The sequence below is a fragment of the Muntiacus reevesi genome, chromosome 1 (genome assembly GCF_963930625.1).
Source record: "Muntiacus reevesi chromosome 1, mMunRee1.1, whole genome shotgun sequence".
NCBI lineage: Eukaryota > Metazoa > Chordata > Mammalia > Artiodactyla > Cervidae > Muntiacus > Muntiacus reevesi.
The window spans coordinates 142,682,830-142,705,045 of NC_089249.1; the positions used below are offsets into that span (position 1 = coordinate 142,682,830).

The following is a 22,216-nucleotide window of genomic DNA, read 5'->3' on the forward strand; positions in this document are numbered from 1 at the left end:
CTGCAGTGGGTCTCCAGACAAGTGTGAGTGGGAAGTGGCCCTCTGCTCCGCCAGGGCCGCTGGCAGTGTCCCTATGCAGCAGCTCTGCAGGTGGAGGCAGGTCCTCAGTGAAGTGTCTCATTTTAAGGAATAACAGTTACCCCTGGGGAGGGGACCTTGGCTCATAAGTTGCTTCTTCTGTTCCAGGGACTTGTGTCACCCATCGGACTTCCCTCAGTTTATCTCTCAGTCCTCTAGCTGACTTTTCAAGACAAAAAATTGTGGAATTTCTCCCTGGCTACTGAGACTTAAAGCCCTTCACTTAGATTAAAGTCCTACAAGTTTCATACAAGATGAATAGGAATCACAGCACAAAAGAAATTATATCATGACATCATTTATAACTAATATTTGAGAACATTTATATTATTAATGGTACTTACTCTAAAAAGTTCAATTTACATTTTGTTTCACATCTCAATACATCTCAAAAAGAGAGTCAAATTAATTATGGTCAAACGTATAATGCCAAAATTTATAAATGCTTAATGTTCGTATATCTGCATTCAGTTTTCGTTGTAAAGTTCCTTGACTATAAGAAAGAACATTTAGTTCACTCCCTTGATAGGAATTAGCTCTTAATGCTGAGATGGCTTTTTCTTGGTATTTCTTCTGTGATTATATGAATGGTATTGAACGGCGAGGTACTCATCATGTTAATTTTTAAAAATGCCCACAGCCAACTATTATAATTAGAATAATAGACAGGTAGACAGGTAATGCAACTGCCCAATATTTTTGAGGCCGGTAGATTAAGCTTATGAAGTTTAACCAGCATTCAGTGATAAGAAGCCTTCACAAGTTATATTATGGTGCCAAACTAGAAGCTTAAAGAACAGGTAAAAGTTTAAAGAACAGGTGGAAGGTTAAAAAACAGGTAAAAGGTTAAAAAAAGGTAAAAGAACAGAGCACGAATGAATTGCTCTTTCTAGCAACAGCATAATGAATTTTCTACTTTCTCCTTGGTTTTGTACATTCTCAATTTTGAGTCTGTGTAAGAGCATGAGGGAGGAAAACTAAGGGAAAGACTGTAAAGCCAAGGCCCCCCCTCCTACTCTATGCCCCCCACCCTATGCTATGGGCCCCAAAGAGTTTAAGAGGCTCAGTTTCCAGGATTCAGGTTCCATACATTCCAACTCTTCTGAGTCCCAGCAGCCTGGACTTCTGCTATTAAGGCACTCATCCATCCTGATTCAGGCTGTTGGGCTGAGATCACCTCTGTACCAGCTATGTGACCTAAAACAGTAAGTTAGCAAACCTCTCTGTGATTCCATTTATAAAATAAATGAAGCAGGCAAAATAGTCCCTACCTCATGTTGGCAGAACTTAAAGAAAATTCAGGAAAAATATCTTTCATGATGCTTGGAATTCAGTAATATATGCATATTGCAACAAGTTTGTTATGTATGTGAAAGTAAAAAGAATCAAGGATACCTTCAACATTTGATGATGTTCTTTGGATTTTTTTTTCTAGGACTTATATTGCTTACATAAAATATGAATCTCTTATAACAGTGAACTTTTCTTCTTTAGGGACTTTCCTGAGACTTCATTGAAATACAAAAAAACAATTGGGGAAGTGTAAGACATAATTCAAGCTTTCCAACAGTGAAGATGAAATCTCATCCAGCTAGTTATTTAAGCTCTTTTTACCTCCATTTCCTATAAAATGAGAAATTCTGTGGTACCTACCTCATAGATTGTTGATTAAATGAAGTAAAATATGAAAAAATGCTAGAATAGTCAGATGTAAGCCTCCTATAATTGTTTGCTATTATATTGCTATTATAATTTGTTTAAACTTGGCTGTATTTTTTCTCAAATAGTTCTCACATACTTTCTTTCTTTCTTTCTTTTTTGGTTAATATTATTCCTGGGTAATAATTATTTTCACCACCATTGTAAATGATATTCCACTCGTCCCACTCCCAGTCTATGACTGATAAATTGGAAAGCAGTAGCTGACAGCCTGTGGCTAGTATCTCACAGTCTAGCATCTCCTGGGAAAGATAGATCTTGTAAACAGATTAATTTTATCACAACAAGTTAACTGAAAAAGTAAAGGCAAGCTTACTGTGAATGGGTCCTGTGAATGGCAGAGAAGGCTGTCAGCCACACTTGCAGGGGTTGTCTGGGCAAGTTTCTTGGAAGCAGTCACAGGGGGCTGGGTCCTCAAGGTCAAAGCGTTTTGCACCTGCTGTTGGTACTGTGCTCCCATCACTGCTTAACTCTTGTTCAGTGGATGGGCCAAGGTGGTGGGTTCCACCGCTGATGCCAGAAGTCAAAGTGAAGGCAAAAGAAGAGAACAGATTAGAGAGTCTGTTGCGTTCATCTCTACCTGCCCTGGAACTAGATACCCTGGCCCTTTGCTTTTTCACTCCTGTTGCTCCTAAATTCCACAGAGATTTGCAGCTAACATAGGGCTTTCCTTTGGGGTGTAGCACTGTTTTAGCCTAGAGGACATATCCTAACCTAGTAATCTTTCTCTAGAGGAAAGTAGTTTCTCTGGAGAAAGAATGCCTAATTCCATCCTGGATTAAAAATTCTAGCTCTCATTTCAGAGTGAGGACGTTCTCCTGCATTTGAGATCCAGCAATTTCTTTTGAAGGAGGTTTCATTCTGATGTGAATCAGGTAATGGAAAACCTGCGCCATCTTCTGGTCATGTGTGTGAGTAGGTGTCTTGAGAAGTTCTTTTAAAAACATTTTTTATTGAAACATATTTGATGTATAATATTATATGTTACAGGTGTACAGTAGAGTGATTCATATTTTTAAAGTTTATGCTCCATTTATAGTTCAGTTCAGTCGCTCAGTCATGTCCGACTCTCTGCGACCCCATGAATCGCAGCACTCCAGGCTTCCCTGTCCATCACCAACTCCCGGAGTTTACTCAAACTCACGTCCATCGAGTCGGAGATGCTATCCAGCCATCTCATCCTCTGTCGTCCCCTTCTCCTCCTGCCCCCAATCCCTCCCAGCATCAGGGTCTTTTCCAATGAGTCAACTCTTCACATGAGGTGGCCAAAGTATTGGAGTTTCAGCTTCAGCATCAGTCCTTCCAATGAACACCCAGGACTGATCTCCTTCAGGATGGACTGGTTGGATCTCCTTGCAGTCCAAGGGACTCTCAAGAGTCTTCTCCAACACCACAGTTCAAAAGCATCAATTCTTCAGCGCTCAGCTTTCTTTATAGTCCAACTCTCACATCCATACATGGCCACTGGAAAAACCATAGCCTTGACTAGACGGACCTTTGTTGGCAAAGTAATGTCTCTGCTTTTTAATGTGCTATCTGGGTTGGTCATAACTTTCCTTCCAAGGAGTAAACATCTTTTAATTTCATGGCGGCAGTCATCATCTGTAGTGATTTTGGAGCCCCAAAAAATAAAGTCTGACACTGTTTCCACTGTTTCCCCATCTATTTCCCAGGAAGTGATGGGACCAGATGCCATGATCTTAGTTTTCTGGATGTTGAGCTTTAAGCCAACTTTTTCACGCCGCTCTTTCACTTTCATCAAGAGGCTTTTTAGTTCCTCTTCACTTTCTGCTATAAGGGTGGTGTTATCTGCATATCTGAGGTTATTGATATTTCTCCTGGCAATCTTGATTCCAGCTTGTGCTTCTTCCAGCCCAGCGTTTCTCATGATGTACTCTGCATATAAGTTAAATAAGCAGGGTGACAATATACAGCCTTGACGTACTCCTTTTCTTACTTGGAACCAGTCTGTTGTTCCATGTCCAGTTCTAACTGTTGCTTCCTGACCTGCATACAGGTTTCTCAAGAGGAAGGCCAGATGGTCTGGTATGCCCATCTCTTTCAGAAATTCCCACAGTTTACTGTGATCCACATAGTCAAAGGCTTTGGCATAGTCAATAAAGCAGAAATAGATGTTTTTCTGGAACTCTCTTACTTTTCAGTGATCCAGCGAATGTTGGCAATTTGATCTTTGGTTCCTCTGCCTTTTCTAAAACCAACTTGAACATCTGGAAGTTCACGGTTCACATATTGCTGAAGCCTGGCTTGGAGAATTTTGAGCACTACTCTACTAGCGTGTGAGATGAGTGCAATTGTGCGGTAGTCATTTAGTATTAAATACAGGTTTTTCTTTTCTAGTTGCTAAATCTAAAGTTTTGTGAACTTCAACATGTATTCAGTGATGACTCTCACCTGTGGAATTAAGTGAAAATTCAAATTCTGATTCCTAAGCATGCACCTGCCTGCACCAGGATCCTGATGTAAGCTGTTTACGGACAACACTCTTGAAAAACAGTAAAAATAATGGGACAAATGCCGAAATGTAAATGCTTATGGATTTTTAAAAATCATCTTATGATGAAAAATGAAACCACTCTTTTGGGAATTCCCTGATTATCCAGTGGTTATGACTTAGTGTTTAGGGCTGGGGTTTGATCACTGATGGGGGAACTAAGATCCCACAAGTTGCATTGCATGGCAAAACAAAAAATCAAACAATAAAAACACACTTTTTAAATTAAAATGCATAAGTTTGGAAAGTACAGGAATATTAAAGATGAAAATTAAAATCACGTATAACACCAGATAAAAGTATCACTTTCTAATTCAATTTTTGTTCCATTTAATTTTGTGTCTGCAATAAAAATTTCTTTGAAAATATGGTTTGAACTAACTGCATCATTTTCCACTGGTGACTTTGTGCCATGTCATGTTTAACTGTTCCCACTTGGGATATGGAAGATCTTCAGGCTGGTTTCTCTGTTAGAAATCATAGTATAGTATTTGTATGACCATCCATTTACATTAATCTTTGTCTACAACTTTGATTACTTATTTAGGGTACACTAGGAAAGACTGTGGTACAGATTAATTCTTGATAATATTGCCAGCTCATTGTTTCCAGATTTAATATATTAGGCAGAATGTCAAAAACATGGAATTGCATAAATGAAAGGAGCCAATTCCTCTACAAGCACAACAATCTCTAATTAGAATCATAAAGCCTGTCCTTTGAGATGTTTAATGGAATTTTGCAATCCAAGAGCTATTTTTCCTCTCCACGTATCTCTTTTTACTTGTGTTCTTTTTTTCTCCTTTTTCTTTTCCACAATGTAAAAGCTATCTTGCATTTTGATTGTTCGTTATTCATCATAAGCCTAATTTTAATGAAGAGGTTCAGTAATAGGAGAATATAGTTTCACTGGTGGCTCAACCAGTAAAGAATCCACCTGTTATGTAGGAGATCTGGATTTTATCCCTGGGTTGGGAAACTCCCCTGGAAGAGGGCATGCCAACCCTCTCAGAATTCTTGCCTGAAGAATCCCCAGGGACAGAGGAGCCTGGCAGGCTATAGTCCATGTGGCCACAAAGAGCCAGACACAACTGAGCAACTAAGCATACATACAGTGAGAAAAAGATGTACATTTTTCATAATTGAATGTTATATAATATACCAAGTGAAGTTCAATTTTATTGAGTGCTTAATTGACCAGGCACTGTGTGAGACTTGTTGAATCTGAAGTGAACAACAAACTAATTCATGACCTAGAGAATGACATAGGTATGAAAATAATTGCAAAAAGAAGTGATGCCGGCACTATCAAAGCAATGAACAAGGTACAGATATGGCAATAATAGTTAATTTTACTATGAATCAAGAACTGCTGCTTTTACATCTATGTCAACTCATTTATTGTTCTCTGTTATGTTATCTTGTGTGTGTTAAGTTGCTTCAGTCATGTTCGACTCTTTGCGACCCTGTGAACCACAGACCCTCCAGTTTCCTCTGTACATTGATGGAATTCTCTAGTCAAGAATACTGGAGTGAGTTGTCATGCTCTCCTCCAGAGGATCTTCCCGACCCAGGGATCGAACCCACATCTTTTAGATCTCCTGCATTGGCAAGTGAGTTCTTTACCACTAGAGCCTATGTTATCTTATAAGGTAGTTTTTATTATTATCATCATCATCGTCTTCCCAACTTACAGATGGGAACACTAGGCAGAGGAACTTGCTCAAAGTTGTAAGAGCCAGGATGTGAATCTAGATGCTCCAGAGTCCATACGCATAACCACTAAAGAGTAATGTCTCTCTGTAATATCAAGGATGGTGTAACTAGGGAGGGATAATTTTTAATTCCTACTGGATCTGCTTCTGTGAATTTATCCTTTGTCTTGCCCCTTTTCTTACTGTAGGCATACATAATGGCCTGCCTCAGGGAGATAGCCTGACTCTGCCCCTGTGTGAAGGGCTGTAAGGAAGTGAAACACGTTCCACTGCCTGAAACTTGCCACTTTAAGAGACATTTGGAAGAAAGCGATGGTCTTTTTGCTTTGTTTCCTCACCTCCCTCTCCATCTCTGACCGGTAAAAGAACCTGGCATCCAGGCCCCTACAAGATGGTTATTTTTAGGCACTAGACTGACATCTTCATCTGTCGGCTCCCTGAGTAAAGTCTCTTCCTCATCTCAACACCTTGTCTCAGATTTATTGGCCTGTTCTTCAGTGAACAGAGCAAGCTTGGACTCAGTAACAAAGGAAGGATGATAACTCTGGAAGATCAAGAATTATTTTCAAAATTAATATTTTCAACCAATATTAATTGAGCAACTACTACATGGCAAGCCATGTGCAAAGAGCTGGGTGGATACACAGTACTGAAAAAGATAGTCATGGTTTCTGTCTTCACAAAGTTTGTGTCAACTTAAAGAAAGAGGCACAACATGAGAGCTTTGCATTTCAGTTTTATTCTGGGACCTTACTGAGGATTATAGCCTGAGAAGAGTTCCTCATACAGCGCTGAGAAACTGCTCTAAGGAGGAAGGGGGAGAAGTCAGTATAAATACAATTTTGGATGGAGAACACATGCGGCCAAGCATACATCTCAACAACAGGTTACTGCCAGTTGTGCTGGACAGTATCTCCGTAAATGACTTGAATGCTTTTGTAGGTTTGGAAAGATACAAGAGTCCATAAAAAATTTATAAAAATGTTAATATATATATGCATGTTATATTTGGCTGGAGAATCCCATGGACAGAGAAGCCTGGTGGGCTACAGTCCATAGGGTCACAAAAAATTGGATGTGATTGAAGCAACTTAGCACACACACATGTGCACACATGTGCATGCACGTGCACACACACACACACACACACACACACATATATATTTTAACTTTCTACAGTCCTGTTTCCAAAGCAGGGTGCCTCATTCTGTTCTTCATCCTGAATTCCTCTCAGGGTGTACTGTTGGTCATTGACTTCAGTGGCTAATGATTTCATCCTTGTAGAAATGGAGAGTGGGTGACATTCTTTGTTTTATACTAAACAATCTAGTGGGAGAGCCATACAGTAAACCCACAAAAACACAAGTGAATACACAATTGCCTAAGTGTACTGAAGACAAAGAGGATCTTCCCGGGTAGCACAGTGATAAAGAATCTGCCTACAGTGCAGGAGATGCAGGAGACATGGCTTTGATCTCTGGGTCAAGAAGATCCCCTGGAGGAGGGCATGGCAACTGACTCCAGTATTCTTGCCTGGAGAGTCCCATGGAGAGAGGAGCCTAGCAGGCCACAATCCATAGTGTTACAAAGAGTCAGACATGACTGAAGCGGCTGAGTACGATGCACACACTAAAGACAAAGAGCTAAGGATTAATATAAAAATAATAATATCAGGATAAAGAGATTATGCTGGTGTCATGAATGACCCATCTGAGGAGACACAACATCTGGAATTAAGGAAAGAGAAGGGGTTAGTCAGACACAAAAATGAGAAGAAGACTTTGAATGCAGGTTATGAGTCAGGAGCTTATGTCAAGAGGAACTGAAAGAGTGGTTGCAACAGCAAGGGAAATGCTGGTGAGAACAGAGCATTCGAGGCCACATTGAAAGAAGTTGAATTTATCCTGAGGTCAATGACGGGTTTGCAGCAGGGGTGGGGAAGAAGTTACAAGGGCCCATGAATATTTCAAAAAGTTATTCAATTCGATGCAGGATGAAGTGAAGGTTGAGAGACTGAAAAGTGAAAGAGCAATTAGAAGTAGCTCCAGGCGGGAAATGACGGTGCCCTGGACCAGGCTGGTGGTTCTGGAGACAGAGCCTTCCTGGGCTGAAGCAGGAATGTGGAAGCTGGGCTGGGCAGGGCCCGCTCTGCACTGACATATCTCTCTACCTGGAAATTTGTTCTAAAACTTCCACAATCCCAGGGGCCCAAATGTGCATGATTTTATCTATGAATTTTTTTCTTTCTCAAAAATCTCTCACACAAAAATATCCCTTTTATGCAAAAAGGAAAGACATCAAAGTTGAGTGAACCTCGCATTGGCAACTCAAAAGCTTGAGTTCTCTTGTGATTCAGATACCAAGAACTTGATGCCCCATGGGTGAGTCATGGAACCTCCCTGGGCCCCAGTTTTATCATCTCTAAAAATGGAAATCATCATACAACCTTGGGGGTGCTGGGCAAGGAATAGCCAAAGAAAGTCTTGGAATCCAGTTTGTAATCCATGAAGACTGTCTTACAGAAATGGCACAGCCAATGTCAGTACAACTCTGTGACTCATACCTAAGAGAGGCTCAAAGTCCAGAGTAGGACACATCTGATGTGTGACGGTGTGGCTCAGAGAATGGGGCAAAGAGTGATCTGAAATGCTTTAAATGGGTTTACTTTGATTTCAAAGCACATTTTAAGAGCAGAATTCCACATTACTAATGTTCTAGCTAAGCGTTTCTCAAACTTTGATGTACATTCAAATCACCTGGAGATCTTGTCGGAAGATTCAGTCAGTCTAGGAAGGAAAGGGGCTGGAGAGTCTGTTAGAACTTTCTAACCAGTTCTCAGGGGACGCTGACACTGCTGAGCCACACCACATCTGGAGCAGCAAGACTCTGGCCTATCCTGACCGTTTATATATTAAAATGCTGCTTCTCTGTCTTTTGTCCCCCAAGTTTCTTTGCATTTCTCTGGTTTCAGCTCTAGGGAATTTGTAATGTGGGTCTTCTGTTGTGGTTCTACAGAGGGAAGTAGACAACGTGTCCCATGTTGCCTATTTAGAGTCTGTTTCCACATCTTGTTGGGTGGCAGCTTGTATTTGATCATGTTTTTAAAAGTTATCTCATTGGAGTCTAGCGCTTAAATACAGCTTATTTACCATAAAAAGTGAAAATGTTTGTTGCTCAGTCATGTACAACTCTTTACAAGTCCCATAGGGTATAGCCTCTGTCCATGGAATTCTCCAGGCAAGAATACTGGAGTGGGTTGCCTGTCCTTTCTCCAGGGGATCTTCCCAACCCAGAGATTGAACCCAGGTTTCCCACATTTCAGGCAGATTCTGTACCATCTGAGCCACCAGGGAAGCCCCATTTACTCTAGAAGCAAATGGTTTTCCTAGAACTTGAAGCAGTTGAGTCATTATCAAAAAGACCATGTCCACCCTATCCGAGATTTTAAATAAGTTTCTTTTAATCTTGAGCCTAGAACATGAATATATGATCTCAGCCCTTATAATCATGCCATTCCATTGGAATGTCTGAGCCCAGAACATGGTGAGATGAACAATCACAGCCTGCCTCCCTATGCAGTCACTGCTCTAGAACTCACTTCACAAATATCTGCTGAGACTGACCAGATGCCTGACATTATTTCCAGTACTAGCTTTTCAGTGTCTAGGGTTACCATGATCCCAATTTCAGGCTGATCAGACATTAAACCAAGGTTCCACTGATTAATACATTTGTCATGTGCCTGACAGCACAGTTTCCAAGCAGCATAAATCAGGCTTCCTGGAGACAGGCATTAAGCACAGGGTGGGGAGAGATTCACAGGTATTTCAACTTCCCTCTCTGCTTTCAGACCTTGAAATCTGCTTTAGGATGACAAAACACACTTGCTAATAGGAAAGAATAAGACCAGATAGCACAGGTCATTCCACAGATATTTCTAGAGCACCTATCGTGTGTAGTTGCTGGGCTCAAATTAGACATCACAGTGATACAGTTCAAACAGCCATTTCATCTACTAGGGGAAACAGAACAGTTAGCAAGAAGCAGGAGACACAGGTTCGATCCCTGGGTTAGTAAGATCCCCTGGAGGAAGGCATGGCAACCCACTCCAGTATTCTTGGCCGGAAAATCCCATGGACAGAGGAGCCTGGTGGATACGATCACAAAGAGTAGAACATGACGGAAGCCACCGAGTACGCACTTACACACACCTATGCTTGCAAAAGAGTTTGCCCAGGCATTCCAGTGAGAATAGCAGGCATAAAGATGTGGAGTGTGAAAAAGCATGGCCTGCTCTTTCAGAGTCATTTCAGGAGGACTTGGGTTTAGGTTGCACAGGGCAAGTGACAGGGGAGGAGATTTGAGAAGAAGGTTAGTAGACACATCTCACTTGTACATCTCCCTCACAGCTTGATACAGCCATGTAACTAAGCTCCTGCTAATAAGATGCGAGTGAAGCAATGTCTATGTTTGCAAACTCCAACTCCTGCATTTAAAGAAGGAAAAAGCATTTCTCCCTACCCACTGGCTGGAATGTGGTAGTGATAAATTTTGATCCATGATTAGGCCAACATTCTAGGGATCATAGAACAACAAATCAGATAGAGCTTAGACCTTCAATATTGAAAGCCATTGAATCTGCTTCTGACTGTTTATTCCCCACTTGATATGTGAACAAGAAATAATTCTTTAGCTTGCTTACTCCATTGCACATTTTGGATCTCTGTTGTAGGAAGAACTGGAAAAATGCACTCAGAATCCCATGGCAGTCTCAACAGTCTAAAGCTGAGGTTATACTGAGTGGAAGAAAATAGTTGCAAATGATGCAAATGCCAAGGGCTTAATTTCCAAAATATACAAACAGCTCAAACAAGTCAATAACAAAAAACCCCCAAGCCCCTTTCAAAAAATAGGCAGAAGACCTAAATAGATATTTCTCCAATGAAGACACACAGAAGGCTAACAGGCATGTGAATGAATTCTCATCATCACTAATTATTAGAGAAATGCAAATCAAAACTACAATAGGTACCACCTCACACCAATCAGAATGGTCATCATTAAAAAATCTACAAATAACAAATTCTGGAGATAGTATGGAGAAAAGGGAGCTCTCTTACACTGTTGATGGGAATGTAAATTGGTACAGCTGTTATGGAGAACAATATGGAGTTTCCTCAAAAAACTAAGAATAGAATTGGCATATTATGTAGCAATCCCACTTATGGGAGTTTATCCAGACAAAATTATAATTTGCAAAGGTACATCCACCCTTTTTTTCATTAGCAACACTATTTACAATAGGTGAGACATGGAAACAACCTAAATGTACATTGACAGATGAACAAATAAAGAAAATGTGGTGTACATATATATATATATATGCACATATATGTGTACATATAGAAATATCGGTCAGCAATAAAAGAATGGTATAATGGCATTTGCAGCAACATGGATTGACCTACAGTTTATCACACTAAGCAAAGAAAGTCAGAAAAATACCATATGATATCACTGACATGTGGAATCTAAAATATGACACAAAGGAGCTTATCAATGAAACAGAAACACTATATGATATCACCTATATGTTGAATCTAAAATATCACACAAATGAACTTATCTATGAAACAGAAACAAGACTCATAGTCATAGAGAATAGATATGTGGTTACAAGGTGGTGGGGGAGACAAGTACTCAGAGTTTGCGATTAGCATATATGAACTATTATTTATAGGATGGATAAACAACAAGGTCCTATGTGTAACAGGGAACTGCAGATCAGGAGCAGTGTGGGAGCAAAGGCCAGGACCTGTTTCTGCTCTGCCTGCCCACAGAGAGGATTAACACATGTCTGTTTTCTACCTACTGCTGTCTCAGGACAGGCTCAGCCATGCGTCCCTAGGGAACTAAGACTCTGTACACCAATTACAGTGTGTAGAGTGTTCCCCTCATCCAAGCCATTCTTGGGCACCAGCTGGGTGTCCTACCTTTCAACTTGTATGATACTATGTGCCTGGAAATGGAATCACAACTTAGGGGTTCAGTCCCATAGGACTGCCCTGCACTTCAGATGCCAATCAAAAGCCCAGGTTGTCACCTGTGCTTTTGACTGACAGGCTGTAGCTTAGAGTTCCCCATGACCTTCTCCTTGGGTCTGATTAACTTTCTTAGAGCAGCTTACAGAACTCACAGAAAGATTTACTTCCTAGATCACAGGTTTATCATAAAAGGGCTCAGGAACAACCAGATGGAAGAGAGTGCAAGGCAAGGAATGGGGAAAGGGCACCGAACTTCCTTATTCTCTCGGAGCGCACTGCTCTCTGCATCTCCACAGAAGTTCACCAGCCGAGAAGCTCTCTGAACCTTGGTCCTTGGGTTGTTATGGAGGCTTCACTACATAGGCATGACTGATCAAATCATTGGCCAATGGTGATAGACCTCAGTCTTCAGCTCCTCTCAGTTTCTCAGAAGTCAGGAGATCAGAGGAGTAAGAATGAATGTTCCAACCCTTAAATTACATGGTTGGTTCTCCTGACAATCAGTCTCCATCCTTGGGTGCCATCCAAAAGGTGTTCATTAACATACAAAAGACCCCTTTACAAGTCTCATCACTTAGGAGATTCAAGGGTTTTAGTAGCCCTGTGCCAGAAAGGGGACAAAGTCCAATATATATTTTTTATTAAAGTCACAATATCACAGGGAAACAGAAAGGGGCACTGTAGCTCTGCCTGTGAGCAGAGTGAACATGGGATTCTGGGTGCAAGTGTGAGATACTCGCTGTGTACATGAAAGTCACATCCTTCTTTCCAGCTATTGTTGTTGTTTAGTTAGTAAGTCATGTCTGACTCCGTTTGCAAGCCCATGGACTGTAGCCCACCAGGCTCCTCTGTCCATGGGATTTCCCAAGCAAGAATGCTGGAGTGGGTTGTCGTTTCCTTCTCCAGGGGATCTTCTCATCTCAGGGATTGAATACACATCTCCTGCATCAGCAGGCTGATTCTTTACCACGGAACCACCAGGGAAGCTACACCCTTCTTTACAGTTGTGATCAGTTGTAAAACTGACATTTCTGGTGTCTCATCTCCCAGTTGTTTCCCAGCTTGGGAAATGTGAAAATTAACAAAATTTATTGCCCCCAAACTCCTGTTCCAAGTCCCCCACACTCCCTGGTCAGCACATTGGTCTTGTGGATGTGGTCCAGTCTGGTATAGTTGGTGAAGTGGGGTGGAAAAGAGGGGCGGGGCCCAGGAGCAGATGAAAGAATTTTGTCTGAAGGAGGCACTGCCACACTCAAAGGATGTTTGAGTCTACAGTGCCACTAGTCACTTCAGTTGCACAACTCCAGGGAGTGTTGTCTCGGTGTAACTAGTGAACATCATATTCTGCTGCTGTGTTTCAGTAGGTGCCATTCACAGATGACATGATGATTCCCCTAGATGGCTGGAACAGGGTGCTCTGAGTCAGGATAAGGTAGGACAGAGCCTCACTGGAGTGTAATTTGGGGTGTCTGGGTCTCAGGGTTCAGAGGTCTGGTCAGGATGTGGCAGAACAGAGATATAAGTAATGAAGACTCTACCAAGGAGCAAGGTTTGCACACCAGAAGCCCATCCAGGACTCTGGAGGAGACAGTCAGCAGTCCAAGGGAGGGCTCAGCCAGGGAGCAAGGAGGGTGAGAATTCAGGCTGGCATGGTTATAAAGCCACCTGAGTGCTACCCCTAGTTGACACGATCTAGGCTTAAAAGCAGTCACAGCCCTAACAAGGAACAGACACGGGACCCAAGAGATCAGCTCAGCCAGGGCTTCTCTCCCAGGTTCTGGTGGCCCCGGGCACCTCTTGGCCTCTGACAGCCTGACTCCAATCTCTACCTCCTCCTTCATGGGAGTGTCTTTTCCCTGTGTATCATCACATCATCTTCCCTCTGTGCATGTCTATTGTGAATGTGCGTGCTCAGTTGTGTTTGACCCTTTGTGACCCTGTGGACTGTAGCTTGCCAGGTTCCTCTGTCCCTGGGATTTCCCAGACAAGAATACTGGAGTGGTTGTCATTTCCTATTCCAGGGGATCTTCCCAAATCCCCATCCTCTGCATTGGCAGGTGGATTTTTTTTTACCACTGTACTACCTGGGAAGCCCCATGAGTGTCTATTTCTGCATGCAAATGTTTTCTTTTATAAGGATGCCAGTCATACTGGATCAGGGACCACCTAAAGTACTTTATTTTAACTAGATTTTCTCTGTAAAGAACTGTTTCCAAATAAGTTCACATTGTGAGGTTCTAGAGGTTAGGACTTCAGTATATCTTTGGGGGGAAGGGGGGCACAATTCAGCACATAACATACGCTTTTGTTCCTCTCTTCTAAAGATGCTCTTCCCTCTAGCTCTCACTCTTCCTCACAGCAAACGCCTACTGTTTCTTAAAATTGTACCTCAGCATGATCTCCTCTGGGAAGCTTTCCATGACCTTTGCCCCCAGGATCACCACAGATACTCACAAATCTGGAGGGATGACATGCAGCTCTCATAAGCTTCACATCAGTGCCACTCAAAATGTGGCTAGAACTTTACAGTAATTTGATGCTGTGCAGTCAATGGGCTTCTATTGCATCTGTTTTTAATTTCCTTTTCCTACTTATTCATGTTTATGGATGTTATGGGTTGAATGGTGGTCCCGAAAGGAGCATATCCCTACCAACATCTTGGTTTCAGACGTCTGGTCTCTAGAACTGCCAGAGAATGCATTTCCTTTGATATAAGTGACTCAATTTGTGTTAATGTGTTGTAGCAGCCATAGATAATGAACACAATGGCGTTTTACAAAAACACTGATCCATAATGGATTTGGAGGTGGAGGGGGATTTCTTTTTAACCACATATTGTTTAAGAAGCACTACTCTGCGTAACATCACTGCACATAATACATTGTATTTACCTTTAAGTGACTCTCTTCCCACTAAGGGTGTATGCGCTGAAGGCAGATAGGGTAACTCCATGTATCTTCAGGTTTAAATTCCCATGTCTAGCATCTGACCTGACAAATAGTAGAAAATAACACAATGAATATACATTTAGGGCCAGGCAGATCACCTAGAGTCCTGTATTGTTGACTATAAGACTAGGGCTTTCGTCCTGCTCAATCAGAACCCATATCCCATATCCTCTTTGTCTGAGTCCCAAAGGGCTTTCAGAACTTGTGGGGAGATAGAAGTGACAGATGAGATTGTCAAATGCTGCCTTCTCACCAAACAGCACCAGGACAACTTGTTTGTTGTTAAGACAAGACTGAGTTCATTCTTTTCTCAGTGAGACAGAATCTTAGTAGTGTCTTGGAGAGAAGAAGGTAAAGTCAGGATGTGTATAAGGTTTTGGAGTCTGGTTTCAAAAGTTCTTTCATGGAAGGGCTTGATTAGAATTGGGTAAAGATCACAAAATTAGAGTTTTGTGGCCATTTCTTGCTGATGGCCACAGCAAGAGAAGCAGCAAGGGTTTAGAGAGAATCTTGGGAAGTAAATTGTCTGTTGATGTTTTCTTTTGAAAAGCTGAGTAACTGAATGATCGTTTAAAGCATTATTTAAAAAAAAAACTTCCAGGAACAAACAATAGTTACTTCAGTTTTCACCTTCTGGGCAAGAGTTCCCTGAAAGAGTCAACTTATGTTGACACAAAGAGTGAAATAGGAAAATTCTATTACTATAGACAGTCTCTGTGTGGATGTAGATGGTTTTAGTTCCCTTGAGTCAGGTGACCCGCCTGAGGCAGGAGAGAGTGGAGAATGCTCAGATCTGGTGGGTCCAGACAAGATCAGTTGCTTAGAAATTCTTTCAATGAAAAACGTTTGTCGCTCATAACCACATGACACAATAATGTCATATGAATGTATGCTCACTGTTCTCTTGGCATTGAGTTTTCACCACTGATTCCAGGGCAACCCCTTTGATCTTTCTCCTCCATTTTCCCTCTCCTTCTGGTTATGGTGTAGCCTTGACTCAACCACAGGGCTAGATAGGTGTTTAAAATCTGATTGGTGCATGCCTGCTAAGTTGCTCCAGTCATGTCAGACTATTTGCAATGCTATGGACTGCAGGCCAACCAGGCTCCTATGTCCATGGGATTTTCCAGGCAAGAATACTGGAGTGTATTGCCATGCCTCCTTCACAGGATCTTGCCAACTCAAGGCTCAAACCTGCATCCCTTCATGTCCTGCATTGGCAGGTGGGTTCTTTACCACTAGTGCCACCCAGGGAAGCCCCAAAATCTGGTTGCTGTTATTCAATCACTAAGTCATGTCCAATTCTCTGGGATCCCATGGACTGCAGTACACCAGGCTTCCCTGTCCTTCACTATCTCCCAGAGTTTGCTCAGACTCATGTCCATTGATTCAATAATGCCATCCAATCATCTCATCCTCTGTCTCCCCCTTCTGTTCCTGCTCTCACTCTTTCCCAGCACCTGGGTCTTTTCCAATGAGTCATCTTTTTGCATCAGGTGGTCAAAGTATTGGAACTTCAGCTTCAGCACCAGTCCTTCCAATGGATATTCAAGGTTGATTTCCTTTAGGATTGGTTGGCTGGATCTCCTTGCAGTCCAAGGGACTGTCAAGAGTCTTCTCCAGCACCACAGTTTGAAAGCACCAATTTTTTGGTGCTCAGCCTCCTTTATGGTCCAAATCTCACATCTTTACAGGACTACTGGAAAACCATAGCTTTGACTATATGGACCTTTGTCAGCAAAGTGATGTCTCTGCTTATTAATACACTGTCTAGTTTTGTCATAGCTATTCTCCTTTTTCATAACTCCTTCTTCCAAGGAGCAAGTGCCTTTTAATTTCATGGCTGTAGTCACCATCTGTAGTGATTTTGGAGCCCAAGGAAATAGAGTCTATCATTGTTTCCATTGTTTCTCCATCTATTTGATATGAAGAGATGGGACCAGAATCCATGATATTTGCTTTTTGAATGTTGAGTTTTAAGCTAGTTTTTTCACTTTCCCCTTCAACCTCATCAAGAGGCTCTTTCATTCCTCTTCACTTTCCCCCATTAGGGTGGAGTCATCTGCATATCTGAGGTTGTTGCTATGTCTCCCAGCAATCTTCATTGCAGCCTGAGCATTCTCTAGCCTGGCATTTTGCATGATGTACTCTGCATAGAAGTTAAATAAGCAGGGTGACCATATACAGCCTTGACATACTCTTTTCCTAATTTTGAACCCACCTGTTGTTCCATGTCCAATTCTAACTATTGCTTCTTGACCTGCATACAGGTTTCTCAGAAGGCAGGTAAGGTATTCCAGTGTCTAAGATTTAGCATGTTTGTCGTTATCCACACTATCAAAGACTTTAGCTTAGTCAATGAAGCAGAAGTAGATGCTTTTTCTGGAATTCTCTTGCTTTTTCTATGATCCAATGGATGTTGGCAACTTGATCTCTGGTTTCTCAGCCTCTTCTAAATTCAGCTTGTACATCTGGAAGTTCTCAGATGCTGTACTGTTGAAGCCTAGCTTGAAGGATGTTGAGCATTGCCTTTCTAGCATGTGAAATGAGTGCAATTGCACAATAGTTTGAACATTTTTTTATATTGCCCTTCTTTGAGATTGGAATGAAAGCTAACCTTTTCCAGTCCCATGGCCATTGCTGAGTTTTCCAAATTTGCTGGTATATTGAGTGGTTAGACTTCCCCTTTTGTCCCAGAGCCCACCACAGCCAATGTGGGTATTTGCTGGTAGCCAAGTCACAAAAGACTGCACGAGTAACATTTTCTACACCCCTCCAGGAGCAGGAGATTAGAAGTGATTATCCAGAAGCTTCCAAAGTGATTATCCTGTTGCAGATATCAGTCAAAATGAGCAGGCCTAGAAGGGGTGAATGCGTGTTGGAAAGGTCAACACTGGTGAGCTCTCAGCCTCTGGTTAGGAGAGACACAGAGGCGTCTGGCCCCAGACAAGAAGCACTAATCTAATTTCTAAGCAGGAAGAACATAGCTCCCTGTGACAGAGCACCAGGCCTGATTTGCCTAGATATGTATGGGGAATGGGAGGTGGGAGAGAGAGATAACTAACATTTATTGAGGACCTTCCCAAATGGCTCACTGGTAAAAAAAAAAAAAAAAAAAATCTGCCAGCTAGAGTGAGAGACACAGGAAACATGGGTTCAATTTCTGGGTTGGGAAGATCCCCTGGAGGAGGAAATGGCAACTCACTCCAGAATTCTTGCTTGGAAAATCCCATGGACAGAGGAACCTGGCGGGCTACAGTCCATGGAGTTACAAAAGAACTGGATACAACTTGATGACTAAACAGCAACAACAAGGCATTTTTTACACATCACTTCATGGAAAAGCTCGGCAAATCCAAAATCTTTGTAAGTTGAATATTTTCAGTACGCTAAGAGAGATCTGTTTAAAAGAAATTTGTAGCAAATTTGTAAAATGAAGGATACCTCCTCTGTTTTGTTTCCTCCTCTAGTTGACTTCTCTTTGACTGAAAACATCAGTTAATATTTTCCACTGAATACATGCTACCCAGATAGGTAAGGTGAAATTTGACCTCCTAGTCCAAACAACAGCAACCACTATTCTCTAGTATTTTGTTTGTTTATTATGAATAAAATGAAAAGATCTGAGGGGTGAAGATTCCATTTTCTCCAGAATTTACTTCCTATCAGTGCTTCCAATCTGCTCTCTAACACTCACTAGTTTACTACCAGCAGTGAGGGTGCCATCCAGAAAGAGGGGTCTTCACCAACATTCCCCCCTGCTTCACTGGTGTTCAGCTTCACCTTGGTGCCTCCTTGTAGCTCAGCACAGCTCTGCCCCTCAACTTCTATAACTGCTCTCCATGGTCTCCTCCTCCAGATCCCCATCGCGGGCTCTTCTCTTTAAATCCCTTTATATACAGTTTCATTTTCAATTCTTCCTCTCTTTCCTCCACCCCCTTAGAACACTCAGGACTTCTGTGATTACTTCCATGCAAACCACTTTCTGCTTCTCTGCCCTTACAACACCTCCCTCCCAACCCCTTGCTCCAATCATCCCACCTGACTTGAATTATGATCTTGCAGGCATCCCCAACATTCTGCCCTGTCCACTAGGCCTGGCACTCTCATCCTGGCATTTGCCAGAACCCCTTCTAAGTCATGGAATTCTATCCTTAAGAAGTCCATTAAGGACTTCTCTCAGTCTACAGAACTGCTCTCAGCTTTAGCCTTGGATTCAAGATCCAGTGCAGTAGGGATTCTGAAAGTCTACCACCATCTTATGGTCATACCCTCCAGCTAAACAATACCCCTAATCTTTCCCCATATCTGAGACCATCTTACAATTTTATCTCAGTGATTACAATCTTTTCATGCCCCATTTCTGCATATTCAGATCTCACCCAGGGTTCTTATCTAGTCTTTTGGGTTTAAGGTACCAAAATATCTTGCAAAGTACATGTTATTGCTGTTGTTTAGTCACTAAGTCATGTCGAACGCTTTTTGAAGCCCCATGGATTATAGCCTGCCAGGCTCCTCTGTCTATGGGATTTTCCAGGCAAGAATAATGGAGTGGGTTGCCATTTCCTTCTCCAGGGGATCTTTCCAAACCAGGGATCTAACCTGAGTCTCCTGCATTGCAGGCGAGTTTTTTTTGTTTTTTTTTGTTTGTTTGTTTGTTTGTTTTACTGCTGAGGCATCAGGGAAGCCTGGAAAATGTATGTAATAAATTTCAAAAGGCCATCTCTAGTGGATGCAGTATCTTGGAAAATGAATAGACAACAGTTAGAACTCTGTATGGAACAACTGATTGGTTCAGGACTGAGAAAGGAGTACAACAGTGCTTTTAAGCTGTCATCTTATTTATTTAACCTATATGCTGAGCACATCATAAGAAATGCCAGGCTGGATGAGTTACAAGCTGGAATCAGGATAGGTGGGAGAAATATCAACAACCTCAGATATCTGGATGATACCACACTAATGGCAGAATGTGAAGAGGAACTAAAGAGCCTCTTGATGAGTGTGGAGGAGCAGAGTGAAAGAGCCAGCTTAAAACTAAGTATTAAAAAAACTAAGATCATGGCATCTGGCCCCATTACTTTATGGCAAATAGAAGGAGGAAAACTGGAGTAGTAGTGATAGATTTCCTCTTCTTGGACTCTAAAATCATGTGTACGGTGACTGCAGCCATGAAATCAGAAGACCATTGCTTCTCAGCAGGAAAACTACAAAAAATCCAGGCAGTGTGTTGAAAAGCAGAAACATTACTCTGCTGACAAAGGTCCATATAGTCAAGGTTATAGTCTTCCAGGTGGTCACATACAGTTGTGAGAGCTGGACCATAAAGAAGGCAGAGCACCAAAGAATCGATGCCTTCCAACTGTGGTGCTAGAGAAGACTCTTGAGAGTCGCTTGGACAGCTAGGAGATCAAACCAGGTAATCTTAAGGGAAATCAACCCTCAATACTCATTGGAAGGACTGGTGCTGAAGTTGAAGCTCCAGTATTTTGGTGACCTGATGCAAACATTGGAAAACTCCCTAATGCTGGGAAAAGCTGAGAGCAGGAATAGAAGGGAGAGATAGAGGAGGAAATGGTTGGATGGCATCACTGATTCAATGGACATGAGTTTGAGTCAACTCAAGGAGATAGTAAAGGACAGGGAAGCCTGATGTGCTTCAGTCCATGGGGTCACAAAGAGCCAGACATGACTGTGTGACTGAACAACAATTTCATAGGGTAAAAAGTGAGAGGATAATCTCACATTTTGGGAGGAGGAGTGGGGATTTTCAAAAATTTGTCCACCGCCCATAGTTTGGCTTTGACGATTGACCTCCAAACTGTCATAGTGTGTGGGTGTGTCATTCAACTTGCTGATATGTTATGACGAGCATCTATACTGAGGCTCAAGGTCTAGTGGAAGTTGATACAGCCATCTTGGACTTATTTTGTCGTTGCTGTTGTTCAGTCATTTAGTTGCTCAGTTGTGTCTGACTCTTTGCAACCCTATGGACTGCAGATGCCAGGCTTCCCTGTCCTTGTCTCTCTCCCAGAGATTGCTCAAACTCATGTTCATTGAGTCGATGATGCCATCCAATCATCTCATTCTCTGTCATCCCCTTCTCCTCCTGCCCTCAGTCTTTCCTAGCATCAGGGACTTTTCCAATGAGTTGGTTCTTCAAATCAGGTGGCCAAAGTATTGGAGCTTCAGTTTCAGCGTCAGTCCTTCCAATGAATATTCAGGACTGATTTCCTTTAGGATTGACTGGTTTGACCTTGCTGTCCAAAGGTCTCTCAAGAGTCATCTCCATCATCACAGTTTGAAAACATCAACCCTTTGGTGTTCCACCTTTCTTATGGTCCAACTCTCACATCCAAACATGACTACTGGAAAAATCATAACTTTGACTAGAAGATCCTTGTCAGCAAAGTGGTGCCTCTGTTTTTTAATATGCTGTCTGGATTTATCATAGCTTTCCTGCCAAGAAGCAAATGTCTTTTAATTTCACGGTTGCAGTCACTATCTGCAGTGATTTTTGAGCCCAAGAAAATAAAGGACTTATTTGGTTCTAATCAGTTTGTATCTTGTCCTCAGGCTTTGTCATTCTTTTAAAGTTTGTGCCCTGCCCTCTATATGCCTTTTTCAAAGTGACTTAAAGCTAACTACATTAAGAATAAGTGCTCACTCCTGTCCAACTCTTTGTGACTCTATGGACTGTAGCCTGTCAGGCTCCTCTGTCCTTGGGATTTTTCAGGCAAGAATACTGGAGTGGGTTGCCATTTCCTCCTCCAGGGGGTCTTCCTAACCCTTGAACCCACATCTCCTATGTCTCCTGCATTGGCAGGCAGATTCTTTACCACTGAGTCAACTGGGAAGCAAATATTGGTCAAAGAAATGAAACAAAATTAAAAAATAAGCACTGGAAACTCCAAGAATATGTGATAAGGGGTACTTAACCTAAGTGAATCAAGGGCTATCTTGAATACAAGAAGTTAAAAACATGAAGAAACTGCCTGCAATGCAGGAGACCTGGGTTCAATCCCTGCATTGGAAAGATCCCCTGGAGAAGGAAATGGCAATCCACTCCAATATTCTTGCCTGGAAAATCCCATGGACAGAGGAGCCAGGTGGGCTACAGTCCATGGGGTCACAAGAGTCAGACACCTTAGCTACTAAACCACCACCAACAGAGGATAAAAAAGATTTAATGGGTAGAAA

General features: G+C 42.0%; 1 pseudogene; it reads right to left on the reverse strand.

Moving 5' to 3' along the window:
• Nucleotides 1-545: 545 nt before the first annotated feature.
• The window catches only part of LOC136150945 (phosphatidylinositol N-acetylglucosaminyltransferase subunit P-like), a 40,792-nt pseudogene continuing 19,121 nt past the window's right edge, over nucleotides 546-22,216 (reverse strand).